Consider the following 22,026-nt stretch of genomic DNA (forward strand, 5'->3'; position numbering starts at 1 on the left):
ATAATTGAGTCATTGGTTTTAATGACTTCTCAAGGAAGGGGATTAAAGCCTGTTGAATATTTGCTATGATCCAGGGTCTATGACAGGTGACAGTTAAATTCCAGAAAATAGCATATCAGCAACAGAGAAAAATAGCATATCGTGCTCCAAAGCAGACATTTAACTTCTCATAGTCTTTTCTATCTAATTATTGTTTTACCTATAAGAAAATTAATTTGAGAATGGTTACATAGTTTGGCTGAAATTAGAAATTGGTTGAAGTGACCTAGTTGGCATTTGAACATAGATCTGTCTGATTATGAAGCCCATGCTTCTTATACTAAGCCATATGCCTACTGTACCATGCCAAGATGAATGGTATATTGAAAAAATCTACTTGGGGTTCTTGCTCTATTTTTAGAAAATGGCACTGGGTCTTTCTAATAAATTATCAACCACCTTGCAGACCTTATTATTCCAATAGGTAAGAAGACATTGAATAGGTCTAATGTAATCCCATAAGGGGAAATTGAGATACCAAAATCGTGCCCACTTCAAAAAACCAACACATTCTTACAGAAAAATGTTGCCTTTACCTAAAAGCGTTCTCAGTTTTGATAGTCATGTATCCTGTCTCTTTGGTGGATGTGGGAAAATTGTTTATTTCCCGCCTATGGACGCTTTTCTATCTAGCCCACTCTTTCTCATAAGGAAAATGGTAGTAGTCAGTTAAAAATAATCTGAGAGCAAAGAATGATAGTAAGTCAGGAGGACATTCAAGGCAATAAGCATTTTTGAACTTATGAGTCTTAATGCTGCTACTGATTAGATCAGTTAAAATGTCCCCAAGCTTGCCAGACCCTTCAGTGTTGGTTCCCTTGGGTTCCTCATAGTGGCGAAGCCCTTCTAGACCCCTTGTCTTGTTTGTCCCCTCCTCACACTAACTTCATTTGTAGAAAACCTAGCAACTATGCAGGAGCTATAGATGTGTAGAAGCATTTCCATAATGCTTAGTTTTTTGTGACAATTCGTTGATTCTTTTTAACAATCTGAAAATAAAATAAATTGTTCTAAGAATTGTAAGGTTTGAGGGTATGACTTATCTATGGATTGTTACTTTTACCATCAATTTTTTTTCCTAAGTAATGTGGCTTTCAGTTGGATGACTTATTTATATCCTGAAGCAATTATAAACTGCTTTACAAATATTTGAAATAAAAGTCAGTTTGCATGAGTGTACACCTTACGTTTCAAAATAAATAAATCTATTTAATTACGATTCTGAAATATTTTAATTACATTTCTTTCTTTGTTGTGTACATGGATGCCAAATAGTCATGACCACAGATATAATTGTGCATAAAGCATATTATGTGAAAAGAAATCAAGGAGCTGATATTTTGTGTACCACTGTGTTTAGGCATAACTAATTCTGACCTATTTATGGGTTCTATTGTTAAGTGAAATCTGGTGGTTCTGATGGGACAAAAGTAAGGGACTTGACTATTTTGGCTCCACGTTTTAGGTAGTTTGAAGTGTAAGCTTGTATCAGAGGATTTAACTTTAGAAGATGTGGATAAAAAGAGTTGAGGAAACACATATATTCTGCACATTCTACATGTAAAATTATAACCATATCATAACAGAAAACATGTGTGGTGCCATTAGATTGACCTGAATTACTGAACAGGCATACAGGCATGCAATTCTAAAGTTTGTTTTAAAAGAATATATGTCAAACCAACCTGATGATTAAACAATATCAAAAAATAAGAAACAATTAGAAGCTGGGAGAAAGCACTGTCATACAAAATTTGGACCTTGACTTAATAAATAAGCAGATGAATTTCAATAATAATTAAACTGACATTAAAGTACATTTTTCTAAATGTACAAGTCATGCAAATCTTGTGTCTGGATATGATTAGCCTATTATGACAATACTGTGAGGTCATTAAGGAAATTAACATATTCCAGGTGCATTATTCTATTGGCACAATGCCATCGGAGAAATGTGTTTATTCATCTGAAACCAAGAAAAATATAATTTAATTCAGATGTGCAAGATAAAACCCAGTTCAGAACTACTAGAGGCTTTTTTTTTTCTCCCATTGGCACCAAAACCCAAAACCTGAGCTAACAACATGTTTTAGAAAATCAGAAACCTATTTTGCAGAGAGAATGTTTTCAATTTTCAATTCCATCAACATAGTGAATGAGGGAAGTAATATATTTTGGGTACTGATTTGAAAGTGTTTTTTTGCAGGGAAATAATCATATTTCAGGTTTAATGAAAGGTAAGTTGATTAACTTTTATGTACACTTATAAAAATTTTTGTCTCATTTATTTATTTATTGACATAATACAGTTGTTTTGAGTGCTGGCTGTCTTGCTTTGTACTTGGGTGCTTAGGTATTTATTAACAAGTAAGACATCTCCCAAAGTAATTTACCTTCTAAGTTCAGTTTGCTCTGAAAATAATGTTTTTTATTTGGGAATAAAAATGAAGGTTTGTTTAAATAAATCACATATTTCTAATTATTTAATTACTGTTTTAATTCACAAAATATTAATTAGAAGTGTTTTGGAACAGATCTATGTATTTAAATTTGAAGTGTAACAAATGATTTTTTTTTATATAGGAACACACTAGTATTTCTCCCAGAAAATAAATATCATAAGAAATTAAGACTTTGTGTGTTTGAATTTAAGATGAAATTGTTCGCGATTTGCTCACAATAATTTTAACCTTTAAGTCTTTCCATTTTCACAGCTGAATTAATATCGTGCATTCAAAATACTTTTAAAGATTCTCCTTTAACTTATTTTCTCAATTTTTCACAATAAGAAAGGAGAAAATGACATTTACCTAATGGCATTCTGATTAGAAAGGACTTCATTAATAGGATTAAGACCCATCCTGGGCCACAGCTTAACTGCAGTCCCCTCATTCACATCCCTTACTTACAATGGTTCACAGCCACCAGAATGGATTAAATTTAAGAACACGTTTGTTTCGGGGTACATACAGCTTCATACCACCACACCGTTCTTTATATAGCATGCACTTTTCTCTAATGGAAGTATACAGATTTGACTATACTTGTATATTAGTAGTATTATTGTATGCATTTTTTCAAAAGCAAAATCCCCTTTTAATTATGTTAAGTCGCTTTTATCCATTTAGTCTAATGTAGTGAATGGAGGTCGGAAAGAAAAGATTAAAGTACCTGGCTGGAATTCAAATCTCACGAGATTGCACGAGGGGAGATTTTTCCCTTTTAAAAACACAGGCAACTTTTAAATTAGTATCCTTGAATGACAAGGTGTTCATGAATCATCCCAAAGCCTGAAATATATGATTCAGAACCGTGCTCCAGGATGCTTCCTAACCCTCCTAACCTCCCTCAACGGTCTTGATTAAATCCATCAAATCCCGTTTCTGCTTCTGCTTCCAGTTTCAGTGTAAAACAAATATTCTTCTACCAGCCAAACCTAGATGCTCATAATGTCCCCTTATTTCTTCATATAAAAAAAGGTAAATGCTAGTGAGTTAGTCCTTAAATAGCAACCCTATAACGAAATCATTTGGAAATTCGCCAACATTTCTACTCTCTAACCTAATTTACATTTTAATGTTACTGTCCTTGTACTCAACTTGTATCTTTTCATCATTAATTGATTGCATGTTTGGAAACCTATATATATATATATATGTATATATAAAATTATGCAAAAATCTATATATTACTTTGAATGCTCAGTATTTGAAATCGAATTGGAAAGTTTTAGTTTGTTTAAAAGTCTGTACAACTATTTAGAAAACTATAGAGCCTCCCAGATGAAAGAAAACTAAAGCATATCATAAAGATTGGTAAGATTGAGAGCTAAGAAAACCGAGGAAATAATGCAAAGGGTTATCATTCATTTCTGTGGCTCCTCAGGATCAGGGTATGTGAGTTGAACCAAAGAAAGTCATTGCAGGTTTTAAGTGACATTTCATGAGGCACATCTGCTCATCAGCTAAAGCCATGATGTTGAAGTGGTTGAATTGTTGGCATGTAGGCGTCATTAACCAGAACGCAGCTAGCAATGAAACTGAATAATAGTTCAAACATGGTACCTATGCAACTCTTATTCAAAAATGTCAGCTCCCCCCCATAGCTATGGCCTTGGATGTGCCCCAGGAATCTACAAATACCAGGATCAGATGATTTTCTTCCATTCAGAAAGGAGAAGGGAAACAGAACGGAATTAATGTTTATTGAGCGTTTATCCTATGGTTCTGCTATGCACATGTCTCTCTTGGCAGGAAGAGCACCTATCTAGTGGGAGCCAGGCTTTCTGGAAGCCACTCACCACTGTTTTGTCAATAAGTCAACTGTCTAGGACATAAAACAAAATCCTTGTCTGGTTGAGTGTAAAATGTAGATATGTGTGCCTATCATTCTTTTTTAATATTCTAAAATTGTTAATAAGCAAATGCAAGTGAAAAAGTGATAAAAATGATTTAACTATTTAGAGAAAAAAAAAACCTATTATTACTCTTATTTGCTAAGGCAGTTCCTGTTGTGAAACTTCCTTGACCAGCTTCTATTCATAAATATTTCATATCTGATATAATCCAACTAAATTTACTTTTTAAAATAATATTCTTATAAGTCATAATCTTTACTTATTCAATAGATTAGCTTTTTCTTGTATTTATTTTTTCTATATTTTTCTACCTCTGACTTCAACATTCTATGATTTTTTATAAATTGGAATCTCTGACCAGTACTTTTCATGGTTATACCAGGTTGATAAATCTTAATTCTAGAGAAGCAATTTGTTCTTAAAATTTCTCAGTGTCCTCATCTAAAAGAAATTTTAAAAGGTTGGGAATCATTCATAACATAGTTAAGACCTTGATATGTTCTTTCTGTACTTGTCCTCCCAATTGGGGCAATATCACGTCCTGTCTCTTTTAAAATTTGCTGGTTCAACCTTTTTTTTGTACATTGACAGATGTCTATGAAAAAAGAAACCTCCTTATCAGAATGTCATACAGAGTATACAAATGTGAATTCGGAAATAATATTTTAATGTATAGGAACAACTATTATAGACATAGAAATCTAAACCATATTTTTCTCCTGCTAAGATGCATGACTTCTCAATGTTGTTCTGTCTTCTAGAGCTAGGTAATTATTTTCTGTCCACAATAGATCATTTAGTTATTGCTCTTGGGACAAACCCAATTCACACTTGCTTTCTGTATGAGCTGTTTTGTTGGCGAGGCTAGCTGAGGCACCAACACCTCCTTACCTGTTTCACATGTTTACTATCTTGTTAGAAGAAACTCTTCAGTCCTTTTTCTTGTTTTCCAAAAAAAAAAAAAAAAGACAGGTAAATAGCAAAGTAGTTCAGTTATAACTAGATCATTCTTGCTGTCACTCAAGATTTTCAGAGTATATACATATACATATAATTAACACACATTGAATCACTTCAGGTTAACCATGTCTCAATATTATCAAATATTTTATATGTATACCTACATCTTAGCTATATCAAGCATTATTTGTAACATATACATTTTTTATTGTATAGGCATTTTGATTCAATGTACACAAAATTTTAATACCATGACTGAGAAATTGACTCAATCATGGTTTTGTATTAACTGATATACTAATATAATTGACATATTAACATATACTTATATGTGAAGATTGTTTTGTGCTGAATGAACTGACTGTTAGGAATATCATACATTGAACAATAAATTCTGGGTGCATTCCCAAAGGTTCCATTTACTACAGATCATGACTTGACAGAATCGTCAGTAGTGCTAAAAACGAACAAAGTAGGAAGATAGTTTTAAGATGCCATGTTTATGAAACTGAAAGACCGTTGAGAGACTCTTATATTTCTGTGATTCATTTAAAATTCATTATTGAATAGTGCAAATAACTAATTGAATTCAAAGTAATTCATTGTCTTCAGGATCAATGGTTATTAAATTTGAGAAATAAATAAGCAGACAAGGCCCAAGAGAAGTCATGTGGTTCATTTGATCAAGATCATTAAGTTCACCCAATTGCAGGCCTGGAATTAAAATGGTGTTCTCATCCCACACGAGACTAGACTACTTTATGAACATGAACTTTGCTTCCCCAAAGGTGTCTGTGTCCTAATACTGGAACCTGTGCATGTGCTAGGCTGGGTTAGGGGATTAAGTTACAAATGGAGTGAAGGTTGCTAACCAACTGATGTTGAAATAGGGAGATTGTTCCCAGTTATCCATGTAGGGTCCTTTAATGTGCAAGAGGGAGGCAGAAGTCAGGGTCAGAAGAAGTGACACCAGGAAGATTCAGCTGGCTATTTCTGGCTCCGCACAAGGAGGGGGAGGGTCTGGGGACCAAGGAATGTGGGCCGCTTCTAGAACCTCGTGAGGCAAGGACGTGTATTCTTCCCTGGAGACCAGAAATAACTCATCCCTGAGACACTTGGTTTTAGCCCAGTGAGATCCATCTCAGACCTCTGACCCCAGGCTTGTAAGGTAACACATTTGTTTTAAGCCACTAAATTTGTGGTAATTTGTTACAGCAACAATAAGAAACTGCTACAACTTAGAAGCAGATAGGTAGCCTTTTATATTATAAATGGAACAGAATGATTTCATGCCTGAGGAATGAAGGAACTTGCTAAAGACAAGCTCAGGATGAAAAGGACATGTTGGCATATGAATGAGTTTTTTTCTTACGGAAGCTCCCTCAGGTTGGCGTTCATCATGCTAGGCAGATTTTATCCACTACTGGGGGACACCAAACCTTTGTGATGGAAGTTCCTTAAAGTTTACTTTAGAAGCAGTACGGCCAGCTTTGTTAAATGAACATTAAAGTTTCTACCCTATTTTTACCAGTTCATGGCTAAGCCCTAGGGACTTGGTTAGTTCCTCTTTTTTTTTGAATCTGAGAAATGGGAGCAATATCCTCATACCCTAGATAAGGCTGGGGTCTCCCCTTAATGCGGCAGAAAAATTCATTCGCATGCTTATTTTCTAGGACTAGAGAAATCCCTGATGCTTTGATCTTTTCATTGACAAACTGGTTTTCAAGGACTACATTGTTTTCTTTTTCTTTGTTTCTTCTGTTCACGCACTTAAATTTGCTTTACTTGGGATTATGTGGGTTCAGTGCTATTTTCCTGACAGCCACAGCGCTGTGGCAGTGACCTCCTGCTTCCACTGCAGCTCTGCCGGCTTCCTCCTCCACCTCCCGGGTCCCTCTCAGCAGTCGTCCCGAAAGCAATTCTATTAAGACCAGGCAGAGCCGATTTCTTGGAAAGATTCCTGGGAACATTGTCACATGAATTTTACCAAAGTCTGTGTCTGATAAAAAAGGACCTTGTTCATATTCAAACGAGAGGGCGAGTGCGCTGGCCCAGCTGGAAGACGGGCGCATCTCCTGGCCTATGGCGCCAGCCAGCAGTCCGTCCCGGCGGCTGGCTCCTTAGTTTTCTTTCAGGAGTTACATCCAATGGTGTCGCGAGCTGAAGGCCGAACAACCCAGTGGTGCTCTGCAGTTGTGACGCTTTACTTTAAAAGTACAGCGTGGGGGTTTTACAATAGAACCCGACTTGTAATTGAATTAGATACCTGCCTTCCTTTTTATATCTGACCTGAGCATCAGAAATCTTAAAAGCTCTAAAGACATTACTCTCATATTAATGGATTGATTTAGGTTTAGCAGACTAAAATCCCAGTAAACTTGGAGCAGAGGCACATGAGTATAAAAAGTAAGCTGAAGTTGTTAATGACTAGGAAATTCCACTAAATAACATGGCAAATATCTTGGCATTAATTTATTTTATGTGAATGTCTTTTAATGACACGTTGAATGATTTAGTTAATGTCGGAAACTTTTATACATACAAACAGACATCTACTTATGTATCTGCATTACAGAGTTAAGTCTGTTATTCCGCTTTACAATTCTGGTGCTCTCTTATTACCTTGCTACATGATATACTGCAGTAGCATAACTTTAAATTCATCTTCATGTCAGTAGATTTTAAAGAGTTTTATAGTGATAATTATCTTTTGGTGAAACTACAATTGTTTATCCCTTGATTATTACCCAAACACAGGCTTCCATTCACTACAAAATTTGACTGGGAATGATATGATGGTTGCTTCATAATTCTAGTAAAGCACAGCTCTGTACAGCATTGCTAGATTAAGGTAAATTACCTACATAATCATATCCTCATTCATATCTTTTTCTTCAACTCAGGGACTATGATATGACAAGTAAAATGATTTATTCTTTGATTATTGTCCAAATGCCTGCTGCCACTCATTATTATAGTTAGAACTAAGCACTAAAAATATGCCCATATTCTTTCTAATCAAATGATGATGCAGATAGTAATATTAACTTTATTGCGGATGGGGAAACTGATCCTGGAAACTTTATGTCGATTGTAAAAGCCACATAGGCAGCAGAGCCAGCATTGTTCCTGGTCTACTTTGCCTGTGTCTGTGACCACTGAACATCCTTCTCGGCCAATGGTTTCATACCTCACATTCACAGGGTGTCTTTCACATGTTGACTTTCTGACACCTTGTCGGTTAAAACATCACTGGATACATTAGATTCAGAGTCAATGATTCATTAAGCAACAGTATTTGAAGAACACCTGTCATGTGTCAAATGCTGGGCAATACTGGGAATCCAGTCTGATGGAAGCAGAATTGTTGCTTTGCACTTCGGGACACCGGCATCTGGAAGGGTGGGACAAGCAGGGGCCCAGATGGACGGCCTGGAGAAGTTCACAGCTGGGCTTCGCACAGCCAGCCTGACCCGAACGCACGCACGGAGAACATTTTGCGGTGGACTTCCTTGGTTCCCTTCGTGCCTGTGGGAAAGAGACAAGAAGAGTTGGAATTCAGAAGCCGAAAGCAACAAAATCAATTTTAGCCGACTACAAAATTCAGTGAAAGAACTGCATCAAACTGACATCTTTTTAGTTACAATTTTATGCCCTACTATTTTAATACTTTTCATTAGAAAATATATCCATATATATGTTTATTTGAAATTTAAATGGGATTTTACAATTCTGAGGTCGATTGCTTTATCAGAGCATTTTCGCATTGGAGATTCATAAACATTACTTATTCTCATGCAGTTCTTTTGCTTCCATGTAATTTTTCTGCTGCTTGCCAGTTTGAGATGACTGAGAATCCAAATTCTGGCTCTTCCACAACCCCAAAATTCCCTTTCCTAATTACCATAATCCATTATTTTGACTAAAAGTCAATTTAGAATAAATACAAATGTGAGGAGAAGCATATTTTTCTGAAGAAGACAGTAATATAAATCTGTTTCAAACAGTTGCCTTTGAGTCTCTAATATAGGCTTAATGTTAAATTTATGTTACAGGAAGATTTGAAAAAAAAACATGCACTATTCAGCTAGATCATGTTACAAATTATATGTGAGTATTTGGGTGAATGTTATGCATTTTCTTAAATTTTGTGCTTTCATTTGAGATTGGAGTTTCTTTTTAATCTGTTACAGTATTTACGTGTGAGAGTGATTATTATAAACATTTAACTAATGAGCTTTAAATTTAAATGATTTACGTATTATAGAATTTGTGTAGTTCCTCTATGTTGCAGATAGAAACTAATGCATTAAGTTGGCATTTCAGAAACAAATCACCAATTTTATCTCATTCACTTCAAGTTGAAGGTATTCTGAGATTGTTTCAAGGGGACCTACCTGCACATGTAATCTGAAACAGAAAATTGAGATAATTATTTGAATAATTCGGGAAAAGTACATTTTCATCAGTTATGTACATTATTTTTCAAGTATTTATTCCTGTTTGGCCCAATTATTCTAGGTGATATTTTCACTTTTAAAAAATATCTATTCCTATATATGCAAATATGCAAAATATTTTTTACATATAGAAAGGAAATCTAAAGTACTTTAGCAATATTTATTTAAGCTTCCTTCTCTATATTTTCATTAAAAAAATTTTAGAAGGGGATTCAAGGACGAAGCATCTCTTACTTCGACACCTCCCAACCTTCCTCTCGGGTCAATAGACAAGCCAGGTGTGCTGGAGGGTGGACCTGGGGCATGCGGATGGAAACTGGAAACCTTGCTTATTACTTGCAGTTAGGTGGCTGTCGTTCCTTTGCTACCAAGCAGTTTTCTTACCACTGGAAGAATCGATTTTCTTATGTTACTCCAATCCTGGACTTCATTCCTTTGAAAAGATTGCATCAATAGATTGGCTTTTTTAGCTGGCATCACAACCCCTCTCGACACTGTAAATACTTCTCCTCCAGGTTGTTTACATGCAAATGGAATAGATACATTCATTTGCTCATTCCTAACAAACCTGTGTCTTTGGAACATTTTTTTACAAGAATTGATAAGATTTACTTATTTATGCTGAAATCGGTTTCTGATTACGAAAAATATGGATTCATATTCAACAAATTGTGGCAAAAAAAATACACTTTAGGATAGTTGTTGCCTCTATGTGACATCTAGAGAAAGGAACGGATGTGACTGGGAAGAGGCTCATTTGCGGGGTCTTCTAGGCAATGGCAATGGGCTATTACTTGATCCATGTGGTTTTTACAAGAGGCTTCACTTTTAAATTATTCATTTTAGTACATATTGATGCATTGTGTACTTTCAACTAGATGCATATTTTGTAATTCAAAAATTAAAAATGAAATCTTATTAAAGATTTCATGAAATCAGACAAATTAGAGGACTTCCATGGTACTGGATGGGAAGAAAATGTCATTAAAAAGGCAGTTCTCTAAAATTAATTTATAAATTTAATGCAACTCTCGACAATACCAATGGTTTTCACAATTTGGATAAAACTATACAAATTTATATGAAAGAATAAATGTTATAGAATATTCAAGAAAGGTATGAAAAATGAAGACTATTGTGAGAGACTTGCCATAATTGCAATTACTCCCAAGCCATTGTAATTAAAGCGGAATGGCACTCGAATAGGACTAGAGAAGATGATCGGGCTAACAGAATAGGAATTCAAGCATAAAATCAAGTGTATCGGTAGAGTTAAAACAGTGGAGACGTGATCTTACAATTTAGTTGACAATGAAAATGATTTAATGAGAGATGTTGATGCAATTTGTTATACATCCTCAAAAACAATGCTGGCATACCAGATAAGTCAAAGATAAAAATCTCATAATCATACAGTAAAATTGTGTATGTAAATTTAGTCCAATTTAGAGGAAACTTTTCCAATGAAGATAGGAAACTCAGAGGCATAATTTTAAAAATATAATATATTTGAGAAGAAAGAGTGAAAATATTTGAGAAGAAAGAGTGAAAATATTTGAATGACAGGACCATAAACAATAATGCAAAAATTGCAGTGGTTCAGTGGTAGAATGCTTACTTTTCATGAGTGAGACCCAGGTTCGATTCCCAAACCAAGCACCCCCCCCAAAAAAAATTGCATTACTATGACCATTTGATGCGTATTTTTATAAGCAAAAGAAATTTTAATATGCAGAGGAGAAATCCTCAATTCAAGAATAGATATGAAATATGTATATTCAATTCAGAGAAGGGAAACCCCAAATGGTCCAAAAGCATTTTTTTCAAAACATAGTTATCTGCACCAAAATATCAGCAATTTGGCTGGCTAACATTTAAAAAATTCTTGACACACCAGAATATGGAGAAATGGCTTTCAATTTTAGGTTCAACTGTGAATTTTAGGTTAAAGTGTGAGTTGCTGAAAACTTTTTGAGAAGTAAACTCCCAGGAACTGTTTAAAGTGAAAATTCCACAAACTCTCCCAGCAATCCCACTTTTGGGAATAAATATTCTAAATAAAAATAAAAGTGTTTGAAACTATATTATTATATAAATAAGACTGCTTAGTATAATATTATTTGCTGTACCTAACAACTGGACACAATTTGAATGTTTATCAGTAGGGAAATGAAAACATCGTGAAGCTATTATAAGAACAGACAAATAATAACTGATGCATTAGATCTATATCCTTTAACCTGGAGGCTGTCCTTATTGCATTATTTCATTTTATATAGGAGATGTAATTGCAGAGTCAGGTACATTTATTCCTGTTTATATTTGTCATATGGAGACAGGTGTGAGATGATAACCACAAGGTGTCAGCACTGAATACCTGACGCGGGTGGAACTCAGAGTAGGAGTAGAAATGTTAGTAAAGGGGAAAAGCAAAATTTCTCAAATGCTTGAAATGTCATTTGTTTCTAGATTTTGGGAATAGCTGGATGATTGTAATTTCATTTTTTTATTAATGCTTTAGGGTCAGGTAGACTTGCAACTGACTTCAATTTCATTTTTTTTTTCCTTTTCAAGAAAGTATTTCTTAATGTTTCTCTTAAGGTTGTTCATCAGAATCATAGGGGGTTGAGGGATTAGGGGAGAGGATTGCTGATTTTCTAAAGTAGGTTGAAGATTCCTGAGCCCGCGTTTAAACACGCTGAATCGGAAGCACCGCAGGTGATTTGTGTGCCTCTCAACTTGTGTCTAGTATTTTCATTCTTGGAACAGAAGAATATACTTAATTGGTTAATAGCCAAGTCTTTTTTTTCCCACTCAATTATGTAATAAATACTACATATAACTTTTATGGTATTTGGGAAAATATTGATGGTTAAGGGTCATATGAGTTTGATTATCTTAATTCATTGTCAGTGCAAAGTCTGGAAGATGTAAAAAATGGCACTAGAATTATTTATTCAAGTGCACCTATTTAATAGCTCTTATGAGCAAAGCAAAATGCTTAAGGAAAAAGGTGTTTAAGATAATATGATATAAATTATTATTTTACTGCCCCAATAAAGAACTAGAATAAGCAGAAAGTGACAATATTTTGTAGTAGAGAGAAAAGTAAAATTATTCTGGTATATACAGAAAGAAAAATGATTCCATGTCAGAAAAAGATTAGCTAGTGGTCTGTGAATTGGGCCTTAAAGTGTAGGAAGGATTCGAATCTTCAAAGATTGATGGGAGAAAAAAAAATGTGAAGTCACATGATAGAAGATATTTAAAATTTTCCAAGGATATTCCTTGAACTATGTGGTGAATGAAATACTTACCTTCCAACTGTATCGGCCTGTTTCCTTCTAAAATTTTCACTTAATTTTTATTGCTTATTAGGGAAAAAATGTTTTGGACGGTAATGATTTGGTATATCGATAACTGTTCAGTTTGTGGGAAAGCTATAAAATCCAGTGTCAAGTATTGGCAATACTTTGTCCACCTTTGCTGCCCAACTCTCTCTTCTCAACACCCAAGCCGACTTTACTGTGGGGCAAATCATGTAAGTCAGATCATATCTTCTTCTGTTCAGAACTCTGCAGGGGGTGGGCCACGGTGGCTCAGCAGGCAACAATGCTCCCCTGGCATGCCAGAGTACCTGGGTTCGATTCCTGGTCCCTGCCCCTGTGAAAAACAAACAAACAAAAAACTCTGCAGGGCTTCCTTTTACACCCAGAGGAAGAACGCACAGTCCCTACAATCACCACGTGACTCCGTGATCCAGCCCTTCCATGTTCTCATCCTCTGCTCTCCTCCCTCCCTTCCTCACTCCAGGGTAGCCGCCCTTGCCTTCTTGCTGTTTCTCCAGTAGTCCTGATGGGCTCTTCCCTCAGCATCTTTGCTCTGGCTGGTCCCTTTTCCTGGGAAATCTCCCCTGGTAAAGGCTTTGACTTATTCCCTTATCACCATCATAAGGCCAATCCTTACCCCTTGTTTTTTACAGCAACCTCTCCTGTTCTCCACAATTCCTTTCTCAGTTCTTCACACCTTTATTGCCTTAAAACACACTATATAACTATTTGCTATGTTTATTACTTAATTTCTGTCTCTTCTTCCTAGAGCTTAAGTTCCACAGGCCAGGGATCGTTTTCTGCTTTGTTCGTTGCAGCCCTACAAGAAAATGATTGGAAATATTTTTAAAAATAGACTTCAAATGAAATATTATTAGACAAGTAGAGATTCTGGGGTCTCTTTGCATTTAATTAATAAAGGTTATGTGAATGCATTTAATATTAGTTTCTGCTTAGAGATCTATTTTTGAAGCTCAAAGATGACTTTTTGTTGTGAAAATTAGATATGGAAATAATTTATTTAAGAATGTTTTTAAATTTTACTCTGATATTGTCCCCAGAGGCATACCACACAGTCTTCTGTTACTAGGTCTTTTTCCAATCAGTTTTCTAATAATCTGTCATGTTTCAAGGTATGATTTCTTCAAGATCTTACGAAGTACAACAGACTGAAAATATATGGCTATGTTTCAACGTTGCGATGTTTTCTGTAAGGCTTAGTCACTACCCAGTACCAAGCTGTGTTGGTTTTTATAGTGCCATATAATAAATTGCCATAAACTTAGTGGCTTGAGGCAGCATACATTAATTGTCTCCCAGTTTCCAGGGGTCAGGAGCCCAGGCCCAACATCTGAGTCCTCTGCTCAGTGTCTCACAAGACTTCATGGGGATTAGCTCCCAGGAATTGAGGTGTTGGTCAGAGCTGTCACCTCAGCTGGACTCAAGGTCCTCTTCCAGGCCCCTGTGGTGATTAGAAAAGTCCAGCTCCTTGAGGTTGTAGAAATCCTGGAGGCTTGCTCCATCACAGCCAGGATAAGAATCTTTCTGTCCTCCAAATTCTTTTCTTATAGGGTCCATCTGTTTAGATCAGGCCCACCCAGGATAATCGCCTTCATTATTAACTCAAAGACAACCTAGTAGGAACCCCAACTGCATCTGCAAGATTCCTTGACTTTTATAATATAGTCTTTGCCATATGCTGTTTGTTAGAAGCAAGTTATAAGTCCTACTCATACTCAAGGAGAAGAAATTATTGCAGATGCATTGGTCATTGGGGTCCACTTAGCATTCTGCCTACTACAGATGCCAACACAGAGGAAAATGCATGGACATGAAATGCATAAGGACGGCCCAAGTGATTTGTAAAAAATTATCAGTCCCTCATTTTCTTTACTTCAGTTATTTTTCTTGTCATCTTAATTCTATATCAGTTGAGGTTATTTCCCTCATCTATTAATATATACAAATAAATCAGGTCATACAATTTATATTTTCTTTAGTTTTGTTCTGTTGTTCACCCATATCAGTGCACTTTAATTTCCAAACATTTTTTAACGGAATAGTTTCTCTTCTTCTTGTCTTCATTCCAAACTTATTCATTTTGAAGTAGGTGCAAGCATGTTAGTGACTTCATGGTGTTTTCTGGTATAGTTGTGCCCAAACATTTTGCAATTGAAATACTGAAAGTTATGAATTGGAATGACTTTTTATTTCCCACTTTGTATTGTAGTTTGAAATTAGGTGTGAGTTTGAAATTATTATGAGTTTAATTTCTGAGTGGCTTTGTGGCTTGGAACTGTATCTACTTCAGAAAATTATGTCTTTGAAGTTACTACTGTCCCCATGGGTGTCAACCCATTGTAAGGAGCCTTTTGATGAGGCCACTTCAGTTAAAGTGTGACCCACCTCATTAAGAATAGGTCTTAATTCTATAATTGGAGTCCTTTATAAACAGAATAAATTCAGAGAGAAAGAAAAAGAAAGCTACAGAAGCAAGAAGCTGAAAGCAAGAAAACCTGGGAGAGAAGGAAGAGGCCAGCAGATGCTGCCATATGACAGAGGAGCCAAGGATTGGTGGCAGTCGATTTTCAGGAAGAAAGCATCACCCTGAATGCCTTGGTTTGATCATTTTCCAGTCCTCAAACTAAGCTAATCAGTTTCCATTGTTTAAGCCAACCTATTTTGTGATATCTGCTCTCAGTAGCCTAGGAAACGAAAACAATTGCAAACATTTCATCCCATTTAATTTCAGGATTGCTAAATATTTCTAATAACAAGTGGCACTGATATAAGTTTGAAAATTATTTAGATACAAATTTAAATGTCATTTCAACCAAAGAAAACCATATACTAAACTAGACTAATATGCAAAATTATAGTCTAAAAGAGGGTTGAAATTTACAAAAAGAAAAATACATAATGTACCATTTTAAACCAAACAAAACAATTATTTTTTCCTAAATCTCTTGAGCAGGAACAAGACTGAGTTTCTAATTTGAATTCCTGATTAAAATAAGTATTATTTGAGTGTACTAAAATATGCAGAGTCTATTGCTATTTCAAGGATCATCTTCACCAACATTATCAGCACAATTAAGAAGGGCAGAAAGCTCTAGTGGGCTTCAGCTGAAGGTACAAGTCCGGTATTGAGTAGATGCTTTTTACTACCCCACTCCCCATGGCCTGCTCCCAGCCCATGGCAGCAGGCAACAGGGCCACTGTGTAGGCCCATTCCTGGCAGATGCAGGACCCCTCCAAGAGGTGACTCACTTGAGAACTCCCTGGCCATTTTGTCCCATGGCCATCTAAGATGATCCCATGCAAGCTTCTTTCTGCTTTGCCTTCCCTTGGGGTCGGTCTGACATCAGGTCTTGATGCTTCCTCCAGTGGCCTTGGCCCCCTCTGCATTTCCTCACACAGGTGTTTTCCTTAATAAAATCCTCACATTGGTAATCCCCTCCTGGATCTGCTTCTTAGGAGACCTGGACTAACAGTTCCCCTTATTTCAAAGAGATTGCAGATTTGAGTCATCTCATAAGGGTCTAATACAAATAGGAATTTTTTTTTTCAAATAGGAATTTTGAGTACTTTAATTTCTTTGACCTTTAAGGTAATCTTCAGGTGGGCCTTCTAAGCTTTTATTCATTCTCTAAAGGAATCTGATTACATCCCTGAGATAGCAAATACCACTTAAGATTACATGCTTTGGCTCGGAAGAGTAGATTCTTTCTTTCCGTCTTTTCTAAAAGTAGAGGGCGATATCGAAAACCACTATCACCATTCTTTATATGTGCTTTGGTTTACCTATTTTTAAGTTACATTGAGAGTATTAGAGGTGTTTCTGATGATTGCTCTGAAATGGAAGATGAGGCGGTCAGACCATTATTACTCTTAAAGCAATGCCATGTTTTCATTGTGTGGGATGCGATTCCAGGAGGTGTCAGTGTGGCTTAATTAGAAAAAAAAGTCTCCAGGAAAGGTAGATTTATTTACAAATATAAATATTTTCCCTTCAGTAGAAAAATTGGGAAAAATTCATTTGCATGTCTGTGCTTAGAGTTCACGGAAGAATTTTGAACACATTTGAAAAACTACATCCCCTGTTTCTAATCTTCTTTTTTCTCACAATGATATTTATTATTTTCCTTTGTGTTACTAGAATATCCTCCCTTTTATTTCCTTCCTAGAGTAATATTTGTGTCAGATACAGTGTGATGAACCTGAGAGGGTAATTTGGTATGTGAGAATATGTAAGATTAGGAAAGTCCTTAGATATCCTTTAGGTTAAATAAAGAGGAAATCATTGTTCAGAAGTCATTTTTAGTTATTTAGTTACCTAGAGTCAACTCTTAAATTTTAATTAAATCAATGCTAATAAAATTAAGCATTGCCAAAAATAGGAATCAACAAAGTGAGAACTGTACCAGCTGGTATAGAAGAGAGGAATGACCTTGCTTCTAACATTGGGCTGTTGACCACCCAGCCTTCCTTCCCTAAGCCAGGAGAGATCGCTAAAGGAAGTGAGACTGTGTTTCCAGCCCGCATGTCAACAGTCTATGCTCTGTTGCAGTAACTGATTCATCGAATATTCTTCATAATTATAGCATACTGATTATTATGAGTAGACTCCTATAAATGCTGTAAGTTTATGTGCTTTAAAGAATATAAATTTTAATAATGGAAAGTTGCTTCATCTGTGGATTACTTCAATGGGTAGTACCTGTTTTCTACTACTCATCATGATTCCAGATTAACATTAAGAAGTAAATTAAGTGTGAGGTGAGCTCCAGAGAGTGACTGTTGCCTTAAATTTTGCTCCCTCAGTGCCTTGCTTGCCTCACCTAAGTCCTTAGCCCTATTTTCCTCTCCACTCACACATGTTCAGCAAGTTCAATTTCCTCAAGGACAGTTTTTTTGTATATCAAGACATCTTGGGCCTTTGACTTGACACTTTTTCCAATAATCTTACCATTTATGGCACTTCAGTCACCTGTTTCAATGGTCATTACATAGGTTTTACTATCGAGAATTCAAAACATACACTTCAAGCATCTAACTCTTTGATGACCCTGCTAACTTCCTGTTAGGCTAACCACCCCCTCCCATAACTTCCAGGAGGTCTTTTACAAAAGTAAACCTGTCCCCACTCCTGGGCAGTCCCATGATTGTCCTTGTATCCACCTCCGCAGCTGCCTTCCTGTGATAGCTCCCCTAATCCAACCTCTCCCCTCTGGCAGTTACAGCCCCCAGCTACAATCTTGCAACAGCTCCCATTATCCAACATCCTCCCTCTGGTAGCTACAGCCCTGCACTCTAAACTTGCAATCACTCCCCACGTAGCCTGACAATCTCTTGCTCCCAAATAAGACAGTGAAAATCTACCATCTCCCTACCCCTGCATCAACCAGCCTGAGCACAGCTTCCCTAAAAAGCTTTAATTGAGTTTTGGTTTCTTTTCCTCCCTCCCTGTGGAGAAACCTATCACTTTCTAGTTAATTTTCTCTAGTATCTTCACTCCACCAATTCTTATTTCTAGTTGAGAAATTCAATGTTTTGTCCCCATCATGTTCCACTCTCATGTGCTCAGTTGTCCTGGTACCTTGCTGGGAGCCCATGACTGAAGTAATTTCCTTGCATCCACCTACATTTATACATCGTCGTATTTACCAAAGCCCCTATTCTGCTTCGTACCTGGAACTAAAGATGGATATATTGAACAGATCAACCCACCAACAAACAGAAAACTCTGCAGCTGTTCTCATTTTTCACACATTCCATGGCTTTCCTCATCTCCATCCAACAGTGGACATTTCCCTAGCTGATTTTCTCCTGTGTTTCAAGACAGATATTTTACATTTTATTCTTTTCCTTAAACTTCACTCATTTCTTACATTTACACTCTTAGCTGATAAGGCAATCAGAAGAGTAAAACCTCATCTTAATTTATCACCTTCTAATTTATCAACCTCCCTGCATCTCTGCTTTTATTCTCAGCCTTCTATTACAATGGACGAACTGTCTCAGAGCCTGTGTAAATAAAACCCATGGTTGAAGCTCCATCTATTTACTCAAGGTTATTATTTCTGACTTATTTACTCCCTGTCCTACATCATCACTTGGCATTGTTTTCTCCCTTTTTACTGAATCAATCCCAGTAGCATAACACTATGACATAATAATTCCAATATCAAAATTTAAAGATAAGGTTTGGTTCAGCAGTAGAATGCTCACCTTCCATGTGGGAGACCCAGGTTCGATTCCCGGACCTTGCACACACCCCCAACCCCCCAAAAAAGTTAAATAAATGTTCTTGACTCTACTTCTTCCTCCAGCTATTTCCCACTTCACCTCTCCTTTAGAGCAAAACTCCTTGAGAAGCTCTATGCATTCAACAGCCATGTATGCATAATGAATATCATGGAATAAAAGATTAAATATGGAAACTATAGTTGGGGAAGCTGAGAAATCTACAAGAAGGTTTTTAAAAAGTCACTGGTAACTCTTCTGAAGCATGGGTGCAGAGGAATGAGTCACAGCATTTGAGGGGCTTAGGAAAGCCAGGCAAATCCAGCTTCCCAAGTGGGACCATGAAGAAAAACTGGTGGAGAAGTCTCTGGAAGGCTGTTGCCTCTGGCCCTGGTATTGGGATTGGGGTGGCTGTTTGTCAGCATGGCTGGTAGGCAGGAATAAAAGCCTCATGTGGAATGAAAGGAGAGTGAGGACAAGAGAATAGGCTGGCAAATTCTGCCTCTTGTCTCTCATAACATCTAAACCCTGATAACCTTCAGAGATTAACAGCTACTGGTTCAGTTTGGCATGCACATTTCTTTGTTCAATCCTAATACAGAAACATAGAGAGAAGGGATTTTAGAAAACACACTTCTATGTTTCTTACATTACCATGGTACAAAAGTACCACAATACTCAGCATGCCAATTTCCTCGCTTTCTATTGTTGCTTCAATTCCTTTGTACCAAGATTCTTACATCCATAATGTCATTAAATCTGTTCCTGTAAAGTTTACCTGTGAATTCATGTTGTAAAATCAAATGATAATTTCTCAGACACTGTGTTAATAAACTTTCCACCTATGTTTGATTCCATTCTTGAAATACTTCTGCCTTGTATCAGGGACTAGTGTGCTGGTTTGAAAGGAAGTATGCCCCCTAGAAAATCCATGTTTTAATCAAAATCTTATTTCACAAAGGTAGAATAATCCCTATTCAATACTGTATGTTTGAAATTGTAACCAGAACATCTCCCTGGATGATGAGATTTAGTCAAGAGTGGTTGTTAAACTGGATTAGGTGATGACATGTCTCCACCCATTTGGCTGGGTCTTGATTGGTTTATTGGAGTCCTATAAAAGAGGAAACACTTTGCAGGAGAGGGATTCCGGGAGAGCAGAGCAGAACGACATAACCATGAGAAGAAAAGAGCCTACAAGCCAGCGACCTTTGGAGATGAAGAAGGAAAATGCCTGCCAGGGAGCTTCATGAAGCCAGGAAAAGAAGCTAGCAGGTGACGTCATGTTCACCATGTGCCCTTCCACTTGAGAAAGAAACCCTGAACTTCATCAGCCTTCTTGAACCAAGGTATCTTTCCCTGGATGCCTTTGATTGGACATTTCTATAGGCTTTTTTTCATTGGGACATTTTCTCGGCCTTAGAACTGTAAACTAGCAACTCATTAAATTCCTCTTTTTAAAAGCCATTCTGCTTCTGGTATATTGCATTCCAGCAGCTAGCAAACTAGAACAACTAGTCTTCTGTATGTCCTCCTTTCTGAGGAAATACATTCTCCTGCACAATGCTTAGACTTTAACCTACAAGTCATCTATATCTCATTATAATACTAAAAATCATGCCCATCATCATATTAAGGCTGCCACTTTCTTACATACATTCTAAGCATGCAGTCAATCTGTGCTTGCTCAATAATCAGATCACCTCTAATGACATCATCTTTGTCACTATCTGGGCCCACTGTGCTAATTATCCTAAACCCTGCCCATCTTTTTCTCTAATAAAACTATCAGAATTTCTGTAGCTCAGGGAGATGGATTTTGGGCCGATAGGCCATCTGCTCTCCTGCTAGACAGCTACCAATAAACAGCTTCTCTCGTTGAAACCCTGATGTCTCAGGAATTGGTCATCTGAGTGCATTGGGCAAAAGAATCCACTGCCTTTGTCTGGTAACAAAAGCATGGTCTTGCCAACGTCTTGATTTTTGCCTCTAGTCTACAAAACCAGTGAACAATAATGCTGGTTATTTAAGCCAAAAAACAAAAAGTATAGTAGTTCACATCATTCTTGTACTCAAAAATCCTCCAGTGGATACCTAGGAGAAATTTCTTCTCCTGCTCCCTTGGGCACACCTCTAAGTGAGCCATGTGCAGAAAGATGCTGGAATTGTTTCCATGTGGAAGGAGGCATTACATTGACAAGGTGAGATTGGATTGGATGAGGAAAGGAGCAAAAGTAAATGAGGCCATAAGCTATTTTAATATTATAGATGTTCTCTCCCATTTTTATTGATTTGGCTTGGGTTAGTTGGGTTAGTAAATACAGTACAACTTCAGAAATCAGTAGAAGTCTTAGCTGGCCTACCAATATCCTATTCCATAACTGTTGTCATATACCTTATTACATGCTGTTTTCCTTGATGAAAGAAATATGGCCTAGGAGGTGTGGCTTAGGGCTTCTGTGACATTCTTACTCTTTGAATTTAGTGCCCCAGGTGCCCGGCCATCCTCTTGCCCTCCTCACCCACTAAAGAGTTATCCCTACTACTACTACTAGCTTTCAAGGCTATACAACTTGGTAAAAAATTCAACCCAAGATATCGCAAGCTGAATTATGGTTAAACACATTAACCTAGC

At 36.7% G+C, this 22,026-nt stretch overlaps 1 protein-coding gene across 8 annotated transcripts in view; it reads left to right on the forward strand.

The window, feature by feature from the left end:
• LOC143666122 (uncharacterized) overlaps nt 1–22,026 on the forward strand; it is a 198,950-nt gene that overhangs the window by 168,621 nt on the left and 8,303 nt on the right. Inside the window, exons 1-2 of one of the 8 annotated variants that reach the window (XR_013167407.1) lie at nt 6,430–6,524; nt 9,412–9,466. The exons of 6 other annotated variants lie outside the window; for them this stretch is intronic. The gene's annotated coding sequence lies outside the window, so the exon portion shown is untranslated. Of the gene's footprint in view, nt 1–6,413; nt 6,525–9,411; nt 9,467–22,026 lie in introns of those variants that run through there. One more of the 8 variants, XR_013167406.1, reaches the window with a different exon arrangement.

This window comes from Tamandua tetradactyla, chromosome 22, assembly GCF_023851605.1.
Source record: "Tamandua tetradactyla isolate mTamTet1 chromosome 22, mTamTet1.pri, whole genome shotgun sequence".
Taxonomy (NCBI): Eukaryota; Metazoa; Chordata; class Mammalia; order Pilosa; family Myrmecophagidae; genus Tamandua; species Tamandua tetradactyla.